We start from the raw sequence: 17,407 nt of genomic DNA on the forward strand, positions 1-17,407 counted from the left end.
ATGTGTTAGAATACTGGCATACCATAGTTCACAGGAGGGGAGCAAAGGCAGGAACTTAATTTTGCTTGGGTGAATTCAAGAAGGTTCTTGGAACAGGGAAGAAGAGGTGAATAAGTGAAAGTCCACAGAATGAAGGACTTTCAGGCAACCAGAACTATGTGCAGAGGCGGGTTGGGGCAGGGAAGAATTTGGAGTTCTTAAGGAGGTTGATACTACAGGAGCACAGAGTGCCTGGCTGGACCTGTAGGCAGGGCCATATCAAAGACGGTTGGGTTCAAAAGGTTCAGGGGCTGCAATTTCATTCTTTCCCACTAAAGTACCTCAAGGCAGAGGTGCATGATCACATTTGAGAAGTTCCAGAAAGAAATAACCCCAAATAGCTCAATATCAGCTTGGAATGCATTTGATGCCTCTTGTATTTATTCTTAAAAGGCCTTGTGTGTTGAACATTCGTTTTCTCAACATATGTATTTCTTTTAATTAAAATTGATTTTCCACCAAGACTTCCCATTTAAAAACCTATAATCCAGGAAGATTTGCCTTGTTTTCCTTCAAATTCATGTATCCTTGATCACTCTTATCACCCTTGTTGTACCAGTTTGAGAACTACCGCTGGGCTGGGAGCCACAGAAGAGTTTTAAGCAGGAAGATGGCTCAATAAGAGAAAGTGTTGGAGCTTCAAACTTAAGACCTGCCATGTCAGAGATGAGAATGCAGAGAGGCAGGCTGAAAACAAAGCAAGAGCCACACAGCATCAAGTGTGAAGCTATCAGCCAGAGTCCGGAAGCTCGGTAGAGGAAAGAGAGCTGTGACCAGAAGAACGCAAAAGTGAGCTGGCTAACTTCATTTAATGCCCATCAGATGGGGCAGCTCTGCCCAGCCTGGGCAAGAGGATAGGTCCTAATTTCTATGAAAAGAAGGCAGGGCAAGTTTCCATATCCAGAAAGACTTATGAAAAGTTAGCAGATTGGTGGAAATTCTTTCATTCAACAAATATTGAGCAGGCACTGGGCTGTGTGGGCAGGTGGAAGGGGAATGGAGGAGAGAAAGAAAGGCAAATAAGCCACAGATTGCATCAAAGGAGTTCACAGCCCTGTGGCTGGTTCACAGGTTGTGGTCCCCAGATCACCCAAGGAAGAGCTGCTCAAAACGTGGTCCATAAGTCTGGCTGCATCAGCACCCAGTAAAGCTGATGAGATAGGCTTACTCCAGAACTCTACCTCATACCTCCTGAATGAGAACCCCTGAGGGGAGAATCCAGGAATCTGTGTTGTGAAGAAACCGTGGCTGATTCTGCTGAGTGCTCAGGTCTAACAGTGGCAGCTTAATTAGGTGAAGCAAGTGGGTCTATGCCAAGGAATGGGAACTCCCAAGCTGAAGGCAGCTAGACCCAACCTCTAGCCCCCTCTGGTGAATGGGGTTTGAACCAGGAATGAGGACCTGTAGAGACTGGGTGAAACTATCCGCATTGACCACCAAAGGGACAGAGAAAGCTATGGTCTAAAGAGGGAGATCCCTGTCAATCAGAATCCGCTTCTCCTGGCTTACTCACCATTCTGCTAAGGGAGAACTTCCTGAAAGCTGGAGTGCACAGTAATGGGGATTACTAGTCCTACATCAGCAGTACTACCTTTCCTGTGTGCATCTACCATCTCTATGTCTTAGCCACCAGATGCTGTGCATTAGGTACGTGATAATGTTTCATACTCCTTACACATGGAAGGTAGTTGTTATTTTCTCATTTTTGAGGTAAGGAGATCAATGTCAAGACAGAGATATATTGCCCAAGTGTGTGTACTAATAATTGACAAAAATCTACTGCACACTCAGTCTTCCTGCCTGTGCTGTGTAGCTGAAAGAATGACAGACTAAAGGCCATGGTTCCCTCCAGTGATGGACTCAGATCAGCACTTCTCACATTGTATTACACACAGTAGGTTTAGGATAGGGCCTGGGATTTCACATTTTTAAACAGATGCTGTGGACCCATGGACACTCATCGACTAGGAGTAATGACAGCTTCCACGTAGACTTGACTTGACTTCTAAATGGGGCAGATGAGTGGCCCCATCTCACAAAGTGCTCAATAATACGGACTTGACTCATTGTAAAAGTCAGAGCGATTTTCAGTGTGAAGAAGGTTCTACCACCCTTGGGGAAAGCAAAGGGTGCTCAAATGGACAAAGTCCAGAAACTCCTACCTTATCAGTCCTATAGATGTTATCAGTTACTCTTGTCCCCGTTCTGCCCTGCGGACACTGCCCGAGCCTGTCCCTTAGTCAACACTGACATGGTGTGCTGGTGGGGCCAGTCATCCTCACCACAAACAGGTAAGATCCAGAATTAGACAGCTGCCCTCAGACCAGCATTGCTGGCTTTTGTTAGACCCATAGCCTCTTGTGGCATGTTCCTGCACCTGCACATTCTCCTCAGCCTCAAGCCTCGTTTCTTCTTTGGCCCTCAGTTTTCCTTGCCTTGTATCCCCTTCTCTCTCAACACAGACCTATGTTCTCCATCAGTTCATACTACTACCACCTGCCTTGCTTGGGGCATGGGCTCCCAACTGCCTGGGTCTTCTGCTGCCAGGCTACATCCATTATACACTGGGGAGTCCTCCTGCCTCCCCAAGACACTGTTATTAGGATGTGGGCACTCCCTGCTGAGTGCCCCCAACTCCACGTCTACCAAGCTTGGCTTCTCCCTTCACCCCAGCATCCTGCTGTTAAAGTTCAGGCAATTCTTGCAGCTGACCTCACAACATAAGATATAATAAAATAGTCTCTTTGTCCCACTGTGATACAGCAAATGAAAAAATGCTAGGAAAAAACATCCAGGTAATCATCCCTTTTTCATTTTCATTTCCTGAAAAATCATCCAGGAAATCATTTGTATGTGTAAAAGTGGTGATGCATGGTAAAATCCCAAGGAACTTAAATTTTATTTCAATATAGATGCCATAAGTTTGTGTGCAAACAGTGATTAAATTTGTGGGTTACAATAAGATAAGGGCATCTAAAGTCAACATCTCAGGACACGATCGACTGCATTCCTTTAGAGAACATGTGGGTGCTGTTGGGGCAAAAAAGAAGGAGGAAAGGGAAGTTAGATTTTATCAGTAAAGAAAACCATATCTCATATTTGATTAATTTATGACTATAGCAGCAAATACAATAATAGGTTGAACAAATATTGAATGGAAAACTACAGATTAGAGAATTACTAAGTTCAGACAGTCCTTACTGCACTCAAGCCTTGTGCTGGTTCTTTGCCCAGGCCTTGTGGGGAGGGAACAGAACAGGAGGATTAAGGGCTTGGAGCTGAATATCACGAGAACTTGGACTCAAGTCTTACCCTGCTACCCCTAGGCTGCACAATCATATCCAAATCTGTAGCTCCCCTTAGCTTCTGTTTTCTAATCCAAACAGAAAATGACGATAATGACACACCAATTTCAGTGGCTACGATGATAAGATGAGACGTGCCAGCAGAACTCAAGATCAGCCCCTGAGACTTTTCTGAACCTTGTGTGGATAAGCAAACTCCTTCTTCCAACCACCTAGGACTGTCCTAACTTCAGTGACCAAACGTGGGTCTTGGACATGCGATTGGTGGCCATGTGGGAAAAGCCAGAGCAGGATGTGACAGTGTCCTGGGAAGGCCCCGAGACACAGTCAGTATGGAATCCCAGCTCTCCCACCTCAGAGTGGTGGAAACTAAGGCAAGGACTTAATTACTTTAACCTCAGAATCCTTATTTGTAACATGGTCAACAAATTAGTCCCTGCCTCACGGGGTGTTGTGGTTTAAACGAGTGAAGTGTGGACAGAGTCCGCTGGTATTTAATATCTTGATCCAAGCTGGGGGCAGCCCTGATGGGGCCTCCACAAGGAAGCAAAGGTGAAGAGACAATCCAAGCTCCAGGGACTTAATGAGTAGCGGGCAAGTGACAGGAAACCAACAAGACTTGACCCCATCATTGGATCCCAGGTCTATGTCACTTTGGGGTCCTCATTTGTTGACTCACTTGTAAAACTGAGATAATAATAATAAAGAGCAAGGGTCTGGTGGGAATAAAATGGAAGAAACATTTTCAAAGGGCCAAACATATAACCTGGCACACAGAACATGTTCAAGTAGACTTACCTGCCTTTTTCTCCTGTGATGTCTAATTTCATGTGTCAACCTGACTAAGTTATGGTGTCCAGTTGTTTGGTCCAGCAGTTACCTCAAACCCTGGCTTGCTTGTTACTATAAGGGTGTTTTCTAGCAGGAGTCACATCTATAATCAGTTGATTGCATCTACAATCAACAAAGGAGATTAACCTCTGCACTGCAGGGAATCTCGTCACCCAGTCAGGTGGAGGTCTTCAGCCTGAAGTGAGTGCTTTAGAGGATAAAAGAAGAATCACTGCCTCAACTTCAGCATTGGCTCTTGCCAGAATATCGAACCAGCCTAGTTCTCCAAGAAAATTAGGAATAAGGACTTCAGTATCACTTTTATCGGAGTTTCCAGCTTGCTGCCTACCCCATGGAGTTTGGATAGGAAAGTCCCCCATGGCTGTGTGACCCAATTCCTTAAATCATATATATATGTGATTTATATATTATATATCATATATATATGACTTATATAGTATATAACATACATATATGATTTATATATTATAAATATATAATCCCTTAAATCATTTTATATATATATATATATATATATATTTTTTTTTTTTTTTTTAATGGAAGAAATACTGTAAGTTGAGAAGCTTCAAGAATTCACTGCTAACCCAAAGTCACATCCTGCCCGCCTGCTGGCCACTGAGGCCAGTTTCTTGGTCCTGCACCACCCCCTTTAGGCACATTCCAACTGCATCTCTGGGGAACTGCTTCCATGGTCTGTCTTGGATCTGAGCACAGGTTGTTTTTATTTATCAGAGTGAGATCATGTCTCCTCATCTCTACATTGAGGACAAAGCTCCTGCTGAGTGTCTGCCCCTGTGCTGTCCCTGCAGAGCTGATGGGGTCAGGTAATACTAAGAACAGACGCCCACAGCTCCTACTGTGTACTGGGCTTGTTCTGAGAACTTGGTTTATAAGATAACCCAAAAAATCTTCATATCACAAGTCTGGGATTCTGTTCTCATCATCCTCATTTTACGGATGAGGAAAGGGAGACACAGAGAGGTTAAGTTACTTGCTAAAGGTCACACAGTTAATAAATGGTGGAACCAGGATATGAACTCGGGGAATTTGATCACAGGCTTTGTGCTCTGGAGGGCAAGAGGGCAGTAGATACTGCAGGGGGTTATGGACATATTAGCGTCAGACCTAATCAATGAGAAGTTTCACCTGCAGGGTCACTAACTAACCGTTACCGGTGCAGCCTTCCTAGCTCAGGGCCTGCAGCTCTGGCCATAATCCATAACCATTCCACCAATGCTCTGATCCTTTTTAAATGTCTCCCATTACTCTTAGAACATAGTGTCGACTGCTTCCTTTGACATGTTGAAGTGGCCCTTAGCTCCAACCTTCTCTTTGACATCTCCCCATCCTGCCCCCAGGAAGTGGGAACTCACTCTGTCTTGCTATTTGAACCCTCCCAACTCCTCCCCTGTGCTGCAGAGTTTGTTGTACTTGCTGTGCCCTCTCCTTGGCTCTCCATTGGGCTGGCTCTACCCCAACCCCCAGAACCAAATGGGGGTTTCTCCAAGGGTCCCCTCCCGTGCACACTACCCAAAGACCCCTCTCCCCCTCCTGTGTGTCTCAGACCCCTACTTATTGCTTAGTCCTAAAATTAGAGTTGCCAAGCACAGGTTACACCCTTAGTGATCCTAGAAGCCCATCTGGACAAAACCTGGTTTAAGCCCTTTTCTCTGCAAATGGTTGGGCCGTGGACCCCAAGGTCCAGTTCCACACACTGGACTCCTCCAGGAGCCTGAGTTTGCCTGGTCCCTCCACCCACTCCCACCAGAGCCCACAGCTGTGGCCCCTGTGCCTGGGGGCTGTTCAGTAGAACAATTTTCTACTATTAGTTCATTTTGGTTGGGCCCCCCGGATCGACAAATACTGCAGATGGCTGAGTCTGTGGTGTGTTTTCCGAAATCTTAGAGGGAGCATCACAACCCTTGCACAACCCCCTTTAAAAAGCCCCTCCTCCTTCCAGGCAGTGCTGCAGGACCCGGGCAATGAGCAGACTTCCTCCCCATGGCGGGCGCTGGTTGGGGAAGTGACACCATCAGCAGAGGAAGCCATGAGCCATCGAGTCTTCCCCGCAGGAAGTGACTGCCAGGACAGGCTCTGAGAAACGGCAGCAGGGAAAGTCAGCAGGGCCCAGATTCCCGCCTGCACTTCTTAGCTGCTTAATGGAGGTGGGAGCTTCCACAGGCTACTTCAGCTTCCCAACCTCTGTATCCTCTGTGAGAACAAACCAGCATGGCAATATCTGCTGTTATGGATTGAGTCATGTCTCCCACAGAGATGTCTTCAAATCCTAACCCCCAGTTCCCCAGTCCCCCAGAACCTGTCCTCTGTGTGCGGCCCCATTTGTAAATAGGATCTTTGAAAACAAAATCAGTTAAGGTGAGCCAAACTGAACCAGGGTGGGCCTTAATTCAACATGACTTGGGGTCCTACTAAGCAGAGGAGAAGATGGCATGTGACAGATGGAGCTGAGTAGCAGGTGGCCAACAGCCACCACCACCATGCCCCAGATTTTGGAGAAAGCATGGTTCCCCTGACACCCTGAGTTTGAACTTTTAGCCTCCAAAATTGTGAGACAATAAATTACTAATGTTTAAGCCAACCAGTCTAAGTTAGTCATTTCAGCAGCCCTATCTACAGTGTTGACTTGATAAAAATGTGTCTGCATTGGCTAAGCAGCATGCCTGTCCCATTGGAGAAGTCCAATACTGTCCATCCTTCTTCATCCTTCTTTGTATGTCTCTGTTCCCAGAATCAGCCCTCAATATATTTGGGGTGAATGAAAGGAAGGAAAGATGGTATTTTCTTATAGCCATGATCTGGTGGATTTTGGATCTCCAATATAGGAGAGTCAAAGAACACTCATCAAAGCAGCAGATGCCTGGAATGAACTTATGCCTTCAGAGGAGAGTTTCCAGAATGAACGGAAAGACGTGTTGCTGTGCATGCATGAGGCAATGTCTGCTACTTGAATTAAAATGGACAAGTAAACACATAGTTCACATTATAAATAAAACCATAGACATTTCCTCATTGAGAACCTTCATATTGTGAAAGCCCACAAAGCACGGGGAGACCTTCATGGACCAGCTGTCATATGGAAATGTCTTTGCAAGAACCACTTTTCTTTCCTCCCTATCAAGTTACCAGAGTTGAAATCTAATACCACATCTTCAGCTCAGCTAAAAGCACGCCTTTCAGGAGACCCCATGATCCCCAACTAAGACTGCACACACCAGGGCCCACCCTGCAAGTCAGGGTTTTCCTAGGCACATCAGAGGGTCTCTGTGTGCCCGTCCAGTACCCAGATGACATATTGCACACACCAGCTGTGTACTCTCAATTGCCAAGAGAGTGGTGTGAGAATGGGTGCAGTCTGTCTCCCTGAAGGATTGGTATCCTTGATCTCCTAGGGAGTCAGCCACTTAAAGGAACTCAAACATCCTAAAAAAACACAAGTGCAATGGCAAGCCCACCAGACCAGGTCTTCTTCTTTGAAAAACCACAAGTTTGGCTTGACAAAGCTGAAGTGATCATATGGGGGAAAGCTATTTTTCTGTCTATCCCTTCCCTCTTTTGATATGCATTTGAAGGCAAAATAAAAGAAAATTTGGTTTAGATAACTCATCAACTTCACCATAATTATTATTATTAGCAGAAGCAGCATCTTCACAAGCAATTAAAATATCAGAGAGGAAGAAGTTCTATATCTCAGCTGAGACTCCAGAGTTGAGCAGAAGCAGAAAAGGCAGGCTGAGCAAGTTAGAGAGCTAGGGGTGTCCAAGCAGAGTTCAGAGGAGCTCCACTTAGCCTTTTTGTGGTTACTTCATTCTTGTTCTCTTTTTGTTTATTCCTTTATATGCCCATCTCTTTAAAACTCTGCTAAGCTCATCTGCTAAGCTGATCTGTCTCTGTGTTGACATTTACCTCTCTGGCGCCCAGCCTGTTTCTGGTTAGCAGAGGCTGTACTTGCAGTCCAGCACCTCTCATTCATTTGTTCGTTCAGGAAGAACTCAGGAAGTGGCTGCTGCCAAGGAGGCCCTGTGATGGGGGCTGAAGATGCATGGAAGAATAAGACCTCCTCCTGTCCTCGAGAAACTCAGAGCCCAATAGAGAAGGCAGACATGTATAGACTATTGTGATTTACATAAGCAAGTCGATCATTCATTCACTAACTTATTCATCAATTCAACAAGTATGTATTGACCTTCTACTGTGTCTTTGAGGACCCAATGAATGGACAAGTGTGGCTCATTCCCTGCCTTCGTGGAGTTTACACTCTCCGTGTGGAGAGTCCCATGGCAGGTCTGGAGTTAGGGAAGAATCCATGGGGAGGGGTCACAGGAAAACTGGCAGGTGGGAACGATTTTTCTACTCTTTCTATTACCCACTTTTTAGTAAGCAATATCTAACAGCGATTTTCTGGAACAGATTTTGGTTTCCCATAGCAACATCTGAAGCAAGCAATAAAGAGCTGCGGAAAGTACACGTTCACACCCTCACATTAAATTATCCACATGGCCCTCTGAGTGTGTTGATCGGGAACACAAAATGAGCTCCCAGTTAATTAGAAATGCTCCAGCACTTCATCATTAGAGTGGGTGTGTTCATTTTGGAAGGGATCTTTTAAAAAACTTTTTTATTTTGCTCTTAAATCTGAAAAATGTGTTATTTGCATAAATTAAGTTATCTATAATTTTGGATGGGAAGAAATGCTCGGACTTTTTAAAATTTAATAAAACAGTTTTCTTTCCCCTAATTCTCTCAAAATGATGTCTGAACTTTTTAACAAGGCTTAGGGGTGCTTACCCGATCTGGTCTCAATCATCTCTCCAATGCTATATTTTGCCACTCTGTTTGCCTTCATTTATTGAAAGGCTTTGCATCCTTGTTTTCTCTTTGCCTGGGATGTTGCCCGTGCTCTTCCTTCTTCCTGGCTGTGACATCCTCTCTGCTCCTAAATCCCCTTTTAGCCTAATTTCTAACATCGTTTGTTCTTCAGGTTTCAGATGAAATTTTACTTTTTCCAGGTCTCTTCCCTTGACCATAAACGTGCAATGGGATGATGTCCTTGCTATGGTTTCCATAACCTCCTGTGATCTCCCATCACAACACTGTCTGTATTATGCAGACATAATACTTGATTACATATCTCCTTCGCCTGCTAGATTGGGAACTCCATGACAGCAGAGCCAGGCCTTTTGTGCCTACCAGTTTATTTGAGGAGCGCACACAGTAACTGCCAAATAAATATTAGTTGAAGGAAGGAATAAGCTAGGAGCAGGAGTGGATATAATTTATATTGAGAATCATAGTGTCAGTGAGCTATTGCTGCGTAACAAAGCTTCCCCAGAACTCAGTGACTCAGTGGCGTGAAATAGGCGGTAAGCTTTCCTTCTCACACTCGCAGTTCTGCAGATCACCTGTGGTGGTTCTGCTCCTATCTGCAAGTCATGTGTCAGCTGGGGCAGTTCTGCTCCACAGCTTCTCATCCACTAGGAGACAGGTTACCCTGGCAAGTGTTTCTCATGATGATGACAGAAGTGCAAAAGGCAGAATTCAACCACATAGGGGCATTTCAAGCCTTTGTTTGCCTCGTATCTATAATATTCCATTATCTAAACAAACCGCATCACCAAACCCAACAGAAATGAATGAGAAATAACAGCATCCATAGTGACTGGAAGAGAGGAGTGACTATGCGCTTAATAATAAGTCAAATTATCACGATCATGAAGGACCAATGTAAAATCTAACCAACATTTATTCAACAGAAACTCTGTTCTCCTTATAGGCAACTATTAAGCATGTTTCATGCATAATACATTATCCTAAATTGCTTGGGGAATTAAAAAATTAAAAAATAAGTCATGGGGTCTGCCACCAGCAGCATGGCAGAAACATAAGACATTTATATAAATTACTATTCTATAAGAAATTTTATTATACCCTTAATAAAAACTATATATCATAGTGGAGATAACAAAGACTTTTGTGTCAGCCAGCCCTGGGCTCTGTCATTTGCTAGCCATGTTCTTGGGTGGAAACTTCTCTAAGTTTCCTTTGTCTTCTGTGCAGAATGGCTATGATAACATTACCTAACTCAAAGGGCAACCACAGAAATGAAAGGACATGTGGCAAATTAGATGCCTGGCACAGAGTAAGTACTCCATACACATCCAGTCTATTTACCTCCTACTGCTGCATTGTGCCTTTGTGAAAGCCATCCTGCAAAGGGCATAGCCCCATCATTTATAGGGCATGGTGGGTGTCCTTTCCTGCTCTGCTCTTTGGACCACTTTGATCTATGGTTCATTGCTATGAAGCCTTCATGGAACAAGGTATGAGTCATACCTCATTTCTCCAAGCCTATCATCTTATAAATGTAATTTGATTTACTTTTCCCCTAAGCACATCAACTTGCATTTAGCAACTCCAAAGAGCAGCCAAAACTCCTCTGCCTTCTTACAGCTTTGTGTGTTCACTCTCCTTTTTACACAGGTTACATGGGTGGTTTCACCTGCCTTCAACTCTCACCTCCATATACATGCAATGCTCCAATCTTTGTCTAAATGCAGAGATCCTCATCAGTGTGGCAAGTTGCTCACTGGATTTCTCCAAATGATTGTCAAGCAGGGGTGTCAAGTGCAATGTATTAAATACATTAACTAGACTTGTCCATTCTTGAAGTCTGAACCTCTCTTCTAGTGTTCCTTCTCTTAGTGGATAGCTTCAGAATCCATCCAGCCATGCCGGCTGAAACCTATGGTTGTCTTTGATTTCTCCTCCTCTCTCGTCATCCTAGTCCATTCAATAAGTACAGCAATCAAGATGATTTCGGCTGTGTAGTAACATAAAATCCCAACAAGACAGTGAGACAGTAAGAAAACACTATTATTTCATGTAACAGTTGGTCCAGAGGAGAGTGGGCACCGGGCATTAGCAATTCAGAACCACTTCACTCCAATTTTCTGGGTTTCTCAGGCTCCCTGCTCGCATGTGAGCTTCATTACCAGTTTGGCTGCAACTTGACAACAGCAACTCCACACACCATTATCTATAAATTAACACCCAGAGCTTTCTCAGGGGATATTGGCTTTTCTCGTATCTCTTTCTTAGGAGTGAGGCCACCATCAACAGGCTTTACCTGATCTCTCATTGGCTCACACATGCATCCCAAACCCATCCCAGCAAGGAGGATGGATTTAACACACTTGGTCTAAAACATCGCAACACATTACTCTCAATCCCATTTCTTTAACAATGAAATCTATTGAGTCCCACATATTTTTCCTAACAAATACCTTGAGCCTGTTTCTGCCAATATTACTGCCTCAATTAAGACATTCAGCACCTCTCATGGGAGCTTTTCATTCCTTCCCTACTGATTTTCACACCTCTGAACTTTCCCCATTACTCCACACCCCAATCATTGTTCCGCACAATCAGAAAAGATAGCTTCCAAGTGAGTTCACGTTCTGCCACTGGCCTTTTAGGAAGCATTAATGTTTTCTCATAGGGTGGAGTCCACACTCTACAAGTGGCTATTCAGGATCCTCCAAAAGTTGGCACAATTTCATGTTCCAACATTATCTTTGGATAATCCAAATAGTTTATGTTGTGCCTTTATTAGTTTATAGTAGCAAGGCACTGTGCTAAATCTCTTCTATGCATTATCACAATTATTCTGAACAATTTTCTGGGAGATACTATCGTCTTTGCCGCTTTATAGAAAAAGCTAGGATTTAGGCAGGTCAAGGTCACCTACAAAGTGGTATGGCTACAGTTTGGAACCAGGGATGTTTGACACCAAAGTTCGTTCTCTGCACCACCTCAACACCTCGCCTTCCCCTCACCTCTGCCTAAAACCTACAGCCAAGTCATCCCACACTCTAACATTTTTTGACCAGGCCCCATAAAGTTGTGTCTTGCTGGGTTTACCAAAGCTGGTATCACTGCCCAGCATGCTCACTTCTTTATCTCTGCTGCCCAAGTCCCACTTTTATAACTTCTCTGACCCCTACCATTCCCATCAGAAGAACTTTCACCTCTCTTGTGACCCCTGATTGACTGTAACACAAATCCATCTCTCCCTCCTAAAGTCTCAATTCCCTCATGGCAGAGACCAGCTCTTTCTCTGACTGCTGTTTTCTTCACAGTACAGTAACCCAATGGTTTATATCCATTTAACATTCTTCAGATATTTTTTGGAATACACTCTGAGTAAGACAGTGTTAGTTACGAGGTGAAAATGATATAGAAGGTAAAGTTGCTGCCCTTGAAGATTTTGCATTCTAGCGTGACATAGACACAAAACCAAATAATTTCAAACACAGCACGATCTATGGTGTTGCAGGAACTACATACTGAGACTATTCTTTAGATTGAATTAATTTCAGAATTATACTTTGCAGATTTATGATGCTTAATATTTTGTAAGCCCTGACTTTTTTTCCATGTTGGGGAGACCTACTAACTCAATACCCCTGTCTTCTCTGTGCCCCCCTACCCCATCCTCACCAAAGGTCAAAGTGTGATATGACGTGATTAGAAGGAGAAGCCAGTCATGTTTAGCTTGGTCCATTCCTTCTGTGAACAAGCTTGCTTACAGAGTGTGTGTCTTCAGCTGCTCTCAGCACGTGGGGCAGTTAAACTCTACTCAAACTGACAACCTTCTGCATTAACTGTGTGTCATAATTCTGTCTACTCTCTCTCCCAGAGCCTTTAATGGTGCTGCGGTAACCTCCATGTCCTGTGTGTAAGTGCAGCTCAGAAGTGTGGGAGACTTAATACCCTCAGCGGGAAACTGAAGAATGCAGGGAGGGATTCACTACATAAGTGCTGCAGACTCCTCATCCTTCCATGCACAAGTATGAGAGGCACGATGAGGTCTCAGCAGCATCAAGCCCTACAGATCACAATGCTGAAACAGGAAAGCACACCCTCATATTGGATTTTCCTTTGTTTTCTTTTTCTCTCTCCCTCTGTCCTCATTCTTTCCAGGAATAACCTCCCAAAGAAATTACCTTAACCCAAATTCTTATCTCAGCCTGTGATTTCAAGAAAATAGAAATTAAGACAGATAATATAGAACTTGGTTTCTAACCATCTCTCAACTCTGTAATCTCAATACTGGCTCCATTCTAAGAAGCCTTGCCCTGAGGTCACCTGAAAAATAGTGTGAGTCGCTCTGACTGGACCACATCCATCTCGAAGTAAATATTGTGGCCATGGTGTTGGCGAGACAAGGCTGACCTGGGGCTGGGAGCTGTGGCCAGCCCACCGACACTGCCTGTGCAGAGAGCCAAGGGATATGATTCCAGAGAAAATCAAAGTCAGTTTCCTAAAAGGAGGGAGAATGAAAGCTAGGTAGACCAAACAACAGATGCCCATTGGGAGAGGCACCAAAGAGTCCCTTTCACCATGGGCACCAAGGCAACTCTGATGGCAGGAGTGAGTGGGCACCCCACACCTTCACCACTGCATAGAAGGATCAAAAGTGACCTGGGAAATTTTTAACTCAAATTTCTCAAGTTTTTGGAGAAAAGGTTCAGAGAGTGATAAAACACTTTTCTTTTAGATTAGGCAGACACTGCACAGTGCTTCTGGACCAGGGACCCATAGTTAGCCACTGGACTAATTATGCTGCCAAATATCGAGGTAGTTTTGGTGACCCTTGCCTTACAGTGGCTGCTGCCCCACTGAGCTGACAGCTCAGAATGGTAAGGACTACAGAATCATGCTTTAGAAACATCACATTGTTATAAAAATGATAGACTTGGCTCTAAGACAGGTCCCTTTCTAGATAATTCAGCTCTTAATGGGCCTAATCTGTGTCTACAAAGAAAAATGTTGACTCCTGATTTACTTAGCTTCCAAGGCTATATTTCTTTTTATACCCAGAGTGCCTGGGACAGTCCTGACTCAGCTCTCAGCAGCCCTGCTTTCGTGATGATATAGGATGAGAAAAGAGGCTTGAAAATATGAGGGTCAAATAGATTTAGCTGGCAATGATTACAGCAGAAGAGAGCTTTTCCTGGGCTTTGAGGGACAGATCAGGTATGCAGGGGAAGGGGTCAGCGGATGAAGAGAAGAGTGTTTGAGGGGTGGGGAACTGAATCTGGTTTTGCAGTAAGAATAAAGAAACCGAGTTTAAATGAGCAAAAAAATTAAACAAAATGTGATTAGAGTGAAGAATATAGTATAAACATGAGCATCCTTGACAGTGTAAAGTGTTGCCTACAAAATGAGGCTATGGACGGAAGAGAAGCAAAGGAATAGAAACAAAATTTGAGACACTATCAAAAGGAATAGTAAAAAGAGTTTAAGGTTATTATTAGAGCTTTAATGGCAACTGAAAGAACTTAAAGTTTAGCAAAAGCAGCCTCAAACACTGGGAAGAGGGTCGGGGGGAAGTGGGGAAAACCATAAATGAGAAAATGCAGTTTCAAGTGCAGTACCTGGAGACACGGAGGCCAACAACAGAATCAATAAAAGTGGAAACGGTATGAAAAAGAGGCTATTTCTGAATAGAGGCACTGAGAGTGGGGAGGAGGGCACTGAATTGCTTTCATGAACTCTGAATCCTTGCTGTGTGCCTCCATTGCTTTGAAATTTGAAAAAAACGAACCTTATGATTCAGCAGTTGCTCCGTTAGCATGCTCTCTACGCACCTGTTCCGTCGCAGGCACTGCACTGGGGGTTGGGAATCAAAGGGTGAGTGAGAAAGAACCAAGTGGTGCTAGAAGTGAGGCATCTTTCCAGTTAGGAGAAGTACAGGGAGAGCGGGGGAAGGGATTTGCCAAAGAGGTGAGCAGGAGGTGGATATTGGAGAAAGAAGAAGAGTCAGCCAAATAAATCAAGAAAGAAGGGAATTAAAGGCACAGAGACCAGAATACCCCTTAATAACAGAGGTCCAGGCTACAGTGTATTGTCTGTGCAATATCTGTGTTGTGCTTGTGCCAGAAGATGAGTGTCTGCACAGGACAAACAAGCCAAGTCAGGAAGGGCCCATTATGTGACAAAGATGTTTGTATTGTTTCTGTTTGTATTGCAGACCAGGGGTCGCGAACTCAAAGGCATAGAGCAGTGGGCAGGTAACGGAAAGAAGAGGATGGGGTGACACAGGAATGAGCTAGAGAGCACAAGTTCCTTTCAGGCAATAAGAGTGACAGATTGTTGCCTCCAAATGTTCAACCTGGTATCAGCAAATTATCTGGTTTTACAAATAAAGCCAAAAATCAAGATATTTAAATGAGACACCTCTTAATTTTTAAATATTAACAACTATCAGGTTAAGCTATGCTTTGTTGTGATAACAAATAAGCCCCAGTGTTCAGTGGCCTAACATAATAAAGGTTTATATCTTACTCACACAAAGTACAAATGGGTAAAATATCTCTCTTCTGTCCTGGACTTGTGTCAGCAGAACCATCATCCTCTAGGTCATTGGAGCAGAGAAGAGGAGACCAATTGCCTCTTGCAACCTTGGCCCAGACATCCACTTGCTGGAATGAGTCAATCGCCCCCACCTGACTTTAAAGAAGACCTGGAAATATCAGAGCACGTGTGGGCATTTGATGAGCAGTCAACTGTGTCTGCCACAGTGACTAATGCGAAATTTACCTTTAAATATACCACGATCCTGCTTACAATGGTTGATTTTGCCATAGAGATAGCAAAATAATATGTAGCCATTGCCAAGGAAAGAAGGATCTTTAAAAAATATATGTTCATTTTGCCAAAATGGTTCTAAGAGGACTGATTACATGGAGCAATTCCGGAAGCAGGGGAATAACTGAAACTGCCTTGGGGGGCAATACTGAGGACCTGAAGAGGGTCCACATGTGCTGTGAACGCTCCCACTGGACAAATAAGGAGGCGCCTGTAAGGGTTACTTGACTTGTCCAAGGTTGCCAGGTTCATAAGCTTCTGTCCAGAACTTCTTAGTCTAGCACACTTTTTATTACATTGGTAGAAAAATAGGAAGGAAAACTAACGGTAATATAAATTCTCTGACTTTGAGAATCAGGCTTTGGGGAGCTTAGCTAATGCAAACATTCAATGCCACTGGATTCTGTTCATAACTGATTTCAAATGTGAAGCCCCTCAAAAATATTACTTTCTCCTTAACTTATAAGACCTACCAATGGGTAAACATCAAACACATAATGTATTCATTTTTAACCTTGCTTTGGACTCTTCTCCTAGTACCTTCTGGGAAATCCTCAGCTCAAGGAAGAAATACTTTTTCTTTTATCCTACTCACCTCTAAATGTGTCCTAGTGCTGGAACCGTAAGCCTTCTAATCAGCATGGCTCCCAAACATCTGTGATGAGATTTCTTCAGGAGGATTCACTGCAATCTCTAATGCTCAGGAGTAGTTAATCCACTTGAGCCTAAAGCAGAAATAAAATAGAGAAAGGAAAATTGCTGGGAGGGAGGGAGTATTAGTAAAGAAGTATGTGTGTGTTGGGGAGAGGGGATAGATCAAATCCAGCAGTGCTATTTTTCCCCTATAGCTTCAGAAAATAAGAACAGAATGCATCTGTGAAAGAATCCATAAAAATAACGTTAAGTAAAATTTTCTAATATTGCTAATATAGAGACTTTAGAGCAGGCACTGATCTGGTCATTTTGCATGATCATTTCAGATAGTCTGCCTTATTTCCTCCTGTGGTAGTAAACATTACCCCCACTTTTCAAAGGAGGAAGCAGAGACTCAGAAATATACTGAGATTTCAAGCCATCAAACAGTGAATCCTTGTCCTGTAAGCCCAAAGTCTGTTTCTGCTCTTTCCAATAGCATTTTCTAGAGTTGTATATTTAGATTCAACAAATATTTATCAAGTATTCACCATGGACTCAAAATTCTTGTGCAATTTATCTCAATTAATTCTGAAAATAACTCTGTGAGGTCAGTCTTATCATTCTGAGTTGTCCCAACAAAGGAAATTAACAATCAACCTCAAGAAAGTGAAATCCTAGGATTTCATTCTGGGTGCCTATGCCAGTTTGAAGCTATTATGTACCCCAGAAAATCCATGTCTTTTAATCCTCATTCAATATCACTGCATGGGATCTTTTTATTGTTTCAATGAAGATGTGACCCACTCAGTTGTAGGTGGTAACTTTTAATTAGATGGTTTCCAGGGAGCTGTGTCTCCACCCATTCAAGGTGGGGTTGCTTACCGGAGCCCTTTAAGAAGGAACCA

General features: G+C 43.6%; 1 long non-coding RNA gene across 1 annotated transcript; it reads right to left on the minus strand.

Annotated features, from left to right (window-relative positions):
- Positions 1-2,914: 2,914 nt before the first annotated feature.
- On the minus strand, positions 2,915-16,587 carry LOC143686522 (uncharacterized). Its single transcript, XR_013177234.1, has 3 exons — positions 16,462-16,587; positions 15,568-15,741; positions 2,915-3,069 (listed from the first exon to the last, which is right to left on the minus strand). It is a non-coding gene; the product is annotated as an uncharacterized LOC143686522 (long non-coding RNA).
- Positions 16,588-17,407: the final 820 nt, after the last annotated feature.

The sequence above is a fragment of the Tamandua tetradactyla genome, chromosome 6 (genome assembly GCF_023851605.1).
Source record: "Tamandua tetradactyla isolate mTamTet1 chromosome 6, mTamTet1.pri, whole genome shotgun sequence".
In the NCBI taxonomy this organism is placed as follows: Eukaryota; Metazoa; Chordata; class Mammalia; order Pilosa; family Myrmecophagidae; genus Tamandua; species Tamandua tetradactyla.